The sequence below is a fragment of the Colobus angolensis genome, unplaced genomic scaffold (genome assembly GCF_000951035.1).
Source record: "Colobus angolensis palliatus isolate OR3802 unplaced genomic scaffold, Cang.pa_1.0 Scaffold99, whole genome shotgun sequence".
NCBI classification, from domain to species: domain Eukaryota; kingdom Metazoa; phylum Chordata; class Mammalia; order Primates; family Cercopithecidae; genus Colobus; species Colobus angolensis.
This window is the reverse complement of record NW_012123931.1, coordinates 2,913,486-2,922,214: the sequence shown is the minus strand read 5'-3', so window position 1 is coordinate 2,922,214 and position 8,729 is coordinate 2,913,486. Positions and strand designations below refer to the sequence as shown.

Below are 8,729 nucleotides of genomic sequence, written 5' to 3'. Positions count from 1 at the left end.
GCCAAAAGTGGCCAACACCAACTCCATGAGGCACTCCCGGTAACACCCAGTTTTTTATATTTCTAATATAAGCAGGGTTTTGCCATGTTGCCCATGCTGGTCTAGAACTCCTGGACTGAAGCGATCTGCCTGCCCTGGTCTCCCAAAGTACTGGGATTATAGGCATGAGCCACTGCACCCAGGCTTGACTTTGAAATATATGTTGTACATCCAGTCAGCAGTGAACTCTGGGGGAACACCAAAGGTGAGGAGAATGAGAGAAGAGATACCTCCAATTAAAGGAGTTAAGAAGAGATACTTGAACTTATGTTTTAAAAAGCCATTGCAGGTTGGGCACAGTGGCTCGTTCCTGTAGTCACAGCACTTTGGGAGGCCGAAGTGGGTGAACCGCTTGAGCCTAGAAGTTTAAGACCACCCTGGACAACATGGCAAAACTCCATCTGTACAAAAAATACAATACATTAGCCGGTCGCTGTGGTGCCTGTGGTACCAGCTACTCCGGAGGCTGAGGTGGGAGGTGGAGGCTACAGTGAGCTGAGATTCACCACTCCACTGCAGCCCAGGCTGCAGTGGAGTGACACCCTGTCTTAAAAATAAAATAGTCACTGTTTTGGGGTTTTCTGCATGAAATCTCTGTTGCCATTGGAAAAAAAAAGGGTTGGGACAGTATGTATTACTGATTCAAAAATCATAATCAGCTGCTTAGAGTAAAAAATTGTATCTATTGTTTCAAAAACCAACCTTAGGATTATTAAAAGTAGTTTTATTGGATTTTTCTTTAAGGTGTACTGATTCACTCAGGTCTGTCACTTCCAAGCCCATGTTTTACTACTTTGTAACCCTATTTGGAAGGAAAACGGCAGCTAAGATTAGGATCCATCCTGAGATGAAAAGTTTCACACATATACACCACACATACCCCCACCACAGTGTGATGACACAGTGACCCAGCCTTAGACTAATGGTACCACTGTCAGCAAATGCATTTTTTTCTTTATTCTAGATTTTTAAAATTTCTTTTAATGGCAGCAAATGCATTTAACATTTTATTGAATTTCCCAACAGCTGCCATTTGGTTTGTAGAGCAAATTGTTTACAAAGTAACCTGTTTCCATTTTTGGTATTTTAATGAAAATTATGTTCTTCAGTTTTAAAGCCCCGTCCCTCTCCCAAAGAAAGACTAATAACTAACTACCAAGTAATGATTATTTAGGAAAAGAACAAAAGCAAAAACAACTTTTAAACACTTCTGGAACATGGGTAAGGGTCCAAAGTCAAGACCTTCTAGGCCCAGTGGAGGTGCTAGGCTGCCTCAGGACACCATCAGCACTTCCCCATCCACAACATCTTCAACACCGGGGAGCCATGTGCGGACCCCGGGGGTCTTCCTGTTCCACAAGCTCCCCTCTCTTTTTCCTCTCCACCATTGCTGTTGGGCCTCCCCTCCAAATCTGCCTAACGAAGGTAGCAGGGTCTTTAATACTGTTCGGCTTTGTCAGTGGAGACAGGGTACTCTAGAAAGCTGAGAGATTCCCTGGTCCAGTCTAGGGGAGGAAAAAATATGCAGTGTAGCATAGATGGTTTCACTTGTCCACTCAGACACATGCTCATACTTATTTGATGGATGTATCAGATACTTCAAAAGTCCTGATGTGTAGTAGAACAAAAGTTGCTTGTAAAAAGGAAGTTGTGAAATAACAAAAATGTCTGCAGCAGTTCAGGCTCCTGATGACAAAGCTGGTTCTGCTAAGTAGTTATTCTGACATGCACAGCAGCTTTCCCTAGAAGTCCTGTGTTCTGAGGGGTTCATTTAGACCACAGGAAATTGAAATCAAAGTTTAAAAGGCTCTCTGCTGATAAAATGTGCTATATCCATCAATGAACTTCTACTCAGTAATGAAAGGAACAAATTACCAAAACCTGTTACACATCATGGACCAACCTCAAAAACATTAGCTAAGTAAAAAAGCCAGACAGGAAACCACATATTGCATAATTCCATTGTTTTGAAATGTCCAAAAAAGGCAAGTTGATAGAGACAGAAGTGGTCTGATTTACCTCAAGAGGTAGGGATTCAAGCTCTCTAGAGTACATGTGATACAAACATGAGAAAAAATAAGGAAAAGAAAATAAATTTAAACATAAGTAAATGAAATGATACTTCTCCCTGATTATAAAGAAAATGGCATTCTTTTTGTAATAATTCCGAAGACAAAATATGAAGAAAAGTCTTCAATTTTGTCACTCAAAACATTCTGGTTTGTTGCTTTTTATATTTCTTTATGTGTATAAACATTTTAAAAAGTAGAATCATAATATATAGTCTTTTGTCACTATGTTTTGGGCATATTTGTATGGCAGTAAATATATCCTCGGCATCATCTGTTTTAAAAGCTCGATGTATATTAAGCTAATCATTGCCACCCCTGAAGTAAGTTGTCTTTTATATATATATATTTTAATGGACTCGAGCAAGCATTTTTGGACTGAATTCATAGAAGTAGAATTTCTGGAGGAAAATAACATAAAACAGTTTGAGGATTTTTAAGAAATTTTCAAATTATCCTGCAGAAAAATTGGTTCAGTTTATACAGCCACCAACAGGAGCAGAGCTCCAGTTTCCCCATACCATTTGCCCTCTTTGCTGGTATTTAAGCAGAAAATCTCATTGTTTTCATTACATTTCTTTGGTTTCTACTGCTTTTGATTTTTCTTTTCTTTTCTTTTTTTTTTTTAGATGGAGTCTTGCTCTATAGCCCAGGCTGGAATGCAACTGTGCAATCTCGGCTCACTGCAGCCTCTGTCTCCTGGGTTCAAGCCATTCTCCTGCCTCAGCTTCCTAAGCAGCTGGGATTACAGGTGCCTGCCACCATACCTGGCTAATTTTTGTATTTTTTAGTAGAGATGGGGTTTCACCATGTTGGTCAGGCCGGTCTCGAACTCCTGACCTCAGGTGTTCCAACCGCCTTGTCCTCCTAAAGTGCTGGGATTACAGGCGTGAGCCATGGCACCCACCCTTGAATCTTTTTTATATGCTTATTGGTCATTTTTTTCCTTATAGGAAGTGCCTGTTTCTTCATTGCCTATTTTCTGGCCAACCTCCAAAGTCACATTTCACTTAAATTTTATCCTGCTGATTGAAAGCATTTGAATATAAACAGAAGCAGGACAGACTGTAATTATGTAGATCTTGCTCTCTCACCCAGACTGGAGTGCAGCGGCATGATCATAGCTACCACAGCCTTGTACTGCTGAGCTGAAGCAATTTTTCTACCTCATCCTCCCAAGTAGCTAGGACTACAGGTGTGTGCCATGATGCCCAGCTAATTCTTAAAAATTTTTGTAGGGATGTGAATTCACTGTGCTGCCCAGGCTGGTCTTGAACTCCTGACATGAAGTGATCCTCCCACCTTGGTTTGCCAACGTGCTGGGATTACAGGCGTGAACTACTGCTCCCGGCCGAGAGCTCATTTTGCTTGCTAGTGGAGTTCTTGGTATCTTTTTATGTTTGAGGCTTTGGTGCTAGTGCTGAAGTATTACACTCACCATCTGAGGTTTATAGGACTTTTGTTTTTAATATTGAACAGATGGAACTGTTTCGTTCTGTATCTTTGCAGGCATACAAATTGTGCCTACCAGGATTCTGCTTTATATCCATTGAAAGCAAAAAGTAATACAGTAAAACTTTGCCTGGCTTACAGACTTTGAAAGAATGGAGTATTTTGATTTAATTCTATTAACTTGGAAGTGTGAAGGTGAAAAGAATTCAAAACTTACATTTCTGGTTGAATGCAATTTGAAAATACAGCCAATCATTCCCCTTTTCTTCTGTAGTAAGTTTGGACATCCCAATCTACTTGGTGTTTTATTGTAGAACTGCTAGTGTGCCTGAGACTTACATTGTGAAGATAAGTTTTTAAAACTTCAGAGGTAAGAGGGTGTAAATGGTATTGTATGAGATCAGGCTGGATGAGCACTGACACTTGTAAATACACTTTTTAGAGTGAATCTCTGATTGCCACTTGTTTTCTTATTAACTCATAAAAATAAAACACATCGGATGGAGAGTTGGAGTAGGAAGGAGACTTACGTGTTTTAATTGCATGTCCTGGTTTCATATCAAGACAGAACATATGGCATCCCTGGCTTTGGACCTACAGAAGGAAACACATTATTCTACCTACTGTATGCCAGAGGTTCTTGAACATCTGGAGGGATTACTGCAGCACAGATTGCTGAGCCCTACTCCAGAGTTTCTGATTCACCAGGTCCAGGGTGGGGCCTGAGAATTTGCACTTATAAAAAGTTCTCAGGTTCTGCTGGTGCTGCTAGTCCAGAGACTACATTTTTGAGAACCACTCTTGTCTACTAACTGTGAATTGTAGAACTCTAGAAAAAAGCTTAGTTTGGTGTGGGAAAAGAAGCTCACAGGTTATGGAACAAATCGTGAAAGATTCAACCCTTGATCTCAGCCTCGTGTGGAATTCAGGTAACAAGCTATACACAGTGACATAACACAGTTCTTGGTTTTCATGATTGCAAGTCACAGCCAAGTATCAAGTGAGAAATTCAGTTTCATTTGCAAGGCTTAGAGAGGTCAGGTGATTCTAGAAAAATAGACCTTGTATATACTTTAAACCAGAAAGAGCTTTGAGTGCTTATTAAGTTGAAAGCTTTGTGTTTTTATTTACTTTCAACTATTTAATTTTATTTTTTTTTTGAGATGGAGTCTCACTCTGTCGCCCAGGCTGGAGTGCAGTGGCGTGAGTTTGGCTCACTGCAACTTCCACCTCCCAGGTTCAAGTTATTCTCCTGCCTCAGCCTCCTGAGTAGCTGGGATTATAGGTACCCACCACCACACCTGGCTAGCTTTTGTATTTTTAGTAGAGATAGGGTTTCACCATGTTGGCCAGGCTGGTCTTGAACTCCTGACCTAAGGTGATCCACACGCCTAGGCCTCCTAAAATGTTGGGATTACAGGTATGAGCCACTGCACCCAGCCCAAAAGATTTGTGTCTTTAAAGATATTAGACATGTTTCTTGTTTTTTAAAAAAATCTTAATAATGTAGGAGAATAAAAGAAATGTTTTTCCAAAAAAGAGAAATCATTGTGATTATTTTACCTTATTGGAATGTTGGATAATATAGTCTACTTCATTAATCATCAAATATGCTATGGATTTTTCATTTTTATAGGATTTGTCTCAATTGAGGTAATGCTGGTAATTCTTGTACTCCATCTGGAGATGAAAAATGTAGGCCAAAATCATAGACCACGCATAGAAGCTGGATAATGAAGAGAGCTCTGGAGGAACATGTAGACACACACACACTCTGACATACATATATTTAGAGTATAAACACATATATTTTTTAAAGTTTATTTTGAACGTTTTAAAGCAAAAGCCAGCCCCCCCCCCAGAGTAGGCAGGCCCTGCCCCTCTCCCCAAGTGGGCGGGGACAGCAGTTGCATGGGCAGCTTTCCTTGTGATGCCACAGGTTCCTCTGGACACACTGCTCCCTGGCCACGCCTCCTTTCCCTTTCATCTTTCTCATTGACCAATGGGCTTGGAGAATTAAGGCCACGCCCCCATTCTGCATTCTAGTGGGGCCCTGGTTACGCCTCCTCTGACTCAGTCACACAGCCGCCTGGTAGGTGACTGGAGGTGTTTGCTGATGTGGCCCCAACCCTGCCTCCCCATGATGTTAGAAACTCAACAGAGTCAATTGGCAGCAGCCAAGAAAAAGGTAAGACATAACAGGTCATGGCCCCCCAACCTAGCCTGAGATCCCCTCCGATGACAAGACCACTGCCAGAGTACATGCCACTCCTGAGGCACCCCCTAACCCTGGCACCTCTGGGCTCCCCCCACCAAAGTCTCATCAGTCAGCCCTGCCCCCTCAGCAAGCAGCCCAGCCTCTGCCCTCGCCAGTCACCCCATGGTGACTTTTGGCAGGTGGCTCCAGGGGCTCCCTGCTCCATACTCGCCCCTCACGTCCTGCTGCCCCAAGCCCAACCTCCCTGGGTTCTTTGGGCTCAGCTGTCCCAGGACCTGGGTCCCCAGCCCCAGCTGCCCACCATCGCCAGTCATCCCTAGGTGACTTTGGGCTGGTGACTCCTGGGATTTCCTGCTGCAGACTGTACTCTCCCCTCCTGCTGACCCAAGCCTGACCTCCCTGGGCTCTTTGGACTTTCATCTAAAAGGACCTGGGCACCAGCCCTACGTCCCACTCCCCCATCATGGATCAGCAACTCAGCCATTGCACTGATATGGTTCCCCCCACCCCCAGGAGGAGTGGAATGTAGTGATGTCACAGTCCCCCTAGGAACTGTCATTACTGCTGCAAGACTGGCCTATGATCTTACAACCCAGTCCCCTAAGCATTCTCGCCCCATTTCTGGTTCCTCTGGCCACAGCACAAATTTCCAGCTGGAAGGGGAATGGGGACTATGGGACTTAGGAGCAACAGGTTTCAGGTTGCCTTACTCCCTTTGCATAGACATTGACTTTGTGAAAAGCCTACACTTCCCCTGTGAGATCAAATGTTGACAGTATCTCTGGGTGGCAATGGGAGAATGGGTTTGGTTTGGTTTTCTCCCAGCCTTCTACTCTCCAGAGAGACTTTAACATATTTTTCTGAGTTCTCCACCTCATATTCTAATTCTCCACAGTTCTGGGACCAGACTGCCCTTCAGTCACTGGTCTCTGAAGTGAGATTTGCTTATCTTCTGTGGAATGGATCTTCGGAAACTGAACTTGGCAGCTTGAATCTTCCTCATATCATCTCAACTTGGGGTACTTTGAGTGCCACATGATAAATGTGGGCGATCTTTCTGAAGCATCAGTTTCCCTTGATTCTCTTGAGAGAGAAAAAACGTTAATGTACTTAGGGATGACAGTCACTTACGTTTCTAAGAGTATACCGGACTTCTCTCTGAAATGAGACTTGGGTTGTCCTCTTTCTGATAAATTCCCAGATTTAACAAAAAAGCTGCCTTCTGCCATGAGGACACATGGATATAAAAGTTTGAGAGGTCCTGGTGCACTTCTTCACACTTACAGACGTGTGAGGATGTATGACTCCAAACCACACAGTGTGCAGTTTCTGCCTACTTAATGTTTAGTTTTCTACCTCTGGCTCTGATTTTGGTCTCTGGCAGCTGCTGATTCATGGCAAAACCCCAGAGCTTGGAGTCACAAGACTGAGTTTAAGTCCCATTATTACCCACCCTCCCTTTTTTTAGCCATAATATCCATCCCTCTCAATCAGTAAGTGATTGTGAAAACACCTTGTACAGTTGTTGGTGGCATTAAATCAGATGGTGTATAAGAGTATTTTGAAAACCTGTAAAGGGGGATGTAGCTGTAGGGGCTGGGAGTTCTCATGAGTATTACTGCTCTTCTTTCCCACAGCTAAAAGAATATCAGCAGAGGAACAGCCCTGGTGTTCTGGCAGGAGCGAAGACAAAAAAGAAGAAAACTGGCAGTAGCCCTGAGACAACCACTTCTGGTGGTTGCCACTCACCGGGGGATGTGAGTCTTGGCTGGCCAGGCTCCTGGGGACAGGGAGCCCAAGGGGGCAGTAGAGGGTAATTGTTAATATTGCTGGGTACTGATTAAGAATTCTGGGTTTGACTCCTGCCTCTCCTTTGGCTAGGGATTTGATTTATGGCAAGTTGCTTGAGCTCTTTGGGCCTCTCTTTTCACATCTGTAAAATAGGGGTAGTGTTGTTTGATTTTCATTTCTGAAGTTTAAATGATATTCCATATTGTTGTTGTTTTTATGTTAATCCCTAGTACATGTCCTGCTGTGAACACCCAGGATACCCAGGAAATGGTCATTGCTGTGTGATTTTCCTGATCCCCAGTCTCAAGGGGGAGCTGGGCCAATGAGTACAGCCACTTGCTATCAAGTTGTCCCTTTAGGAGTCACAGAAGGGGGCTCTGGGTGTGGTGAGGAGAGCCCCAGGCACTAGGAGTAAGAGAAGATCTAACTTGCCAACAGCTTGCTGGGTGATCACAGAAAAATCACTTCTTACGCTGGGCCTCAGTTTTCTCCATTGTAAGATGACACTGGATAAGATCACTGTCTTTCAAACTTGTTTTTTAGCTGAAGCCCCCTTAGTTCAAGTGAACCCTTACTCAGGAGTCTGGTTTTTTAATAGAGGTGGAGGTCTGGAGCTCTACCAGATTCATTGTCCATATCCTGGGCCTGAGGAGAAGGGTCCAGTGAGCATATTAAGAGCTGTGTTGGTCATGTGACTCCACCCTGTGACTGCATCGCTCGGGGAACATTTCCATCTATTTGTTCCTGCCCCTGGCAAGGCAGCAGGTGGCCATTTGGAAGAATGGCACAGGCCATGGTTTCAATCTCCTCTGCTCTTCCTCAGCATTTCATTTACCTGAACCCACATCTTCCTCCTCCCCTACTTTTTTGTTTCTCTCTAAACCACTTCTGTCTTTCTCCCCCAGCCCTTGTTTTTCCCTTGTCCCCTCCTATACATTCAGGACATTCTGAAGGTGCAGGTGTCCAACCTTAACCATTCCAGTGGGGTAGCACTCTGCCATTGCACAAGTAGAAGGTGAGGCAGTGCTAAGACCCATCTCTGGCTTGCTCTCTCCAGCTGTGCATGCCCCTGAGGCTTCTCTGGTTTGGGGGATACTTTGCCTCTGCCTTGTTTTATGTTGCTGCCATCAACCTTCATCCTGTTTATGTCTGCTTCTTCA

The 8,729-nt window shown here is 43.7% G+C and overlaps 1 pseudogene; it reads left to right on the top strand.

Moving 5' to 3' along the window:
* Positions 1-5,676: 5,676 nt before the first annotated feature.
* LOC105505135 overlaps positions 5,677-8,729 on the top strand; it is a 117,670-nt pseudogene continuing 114,617 nt past the window's right edge.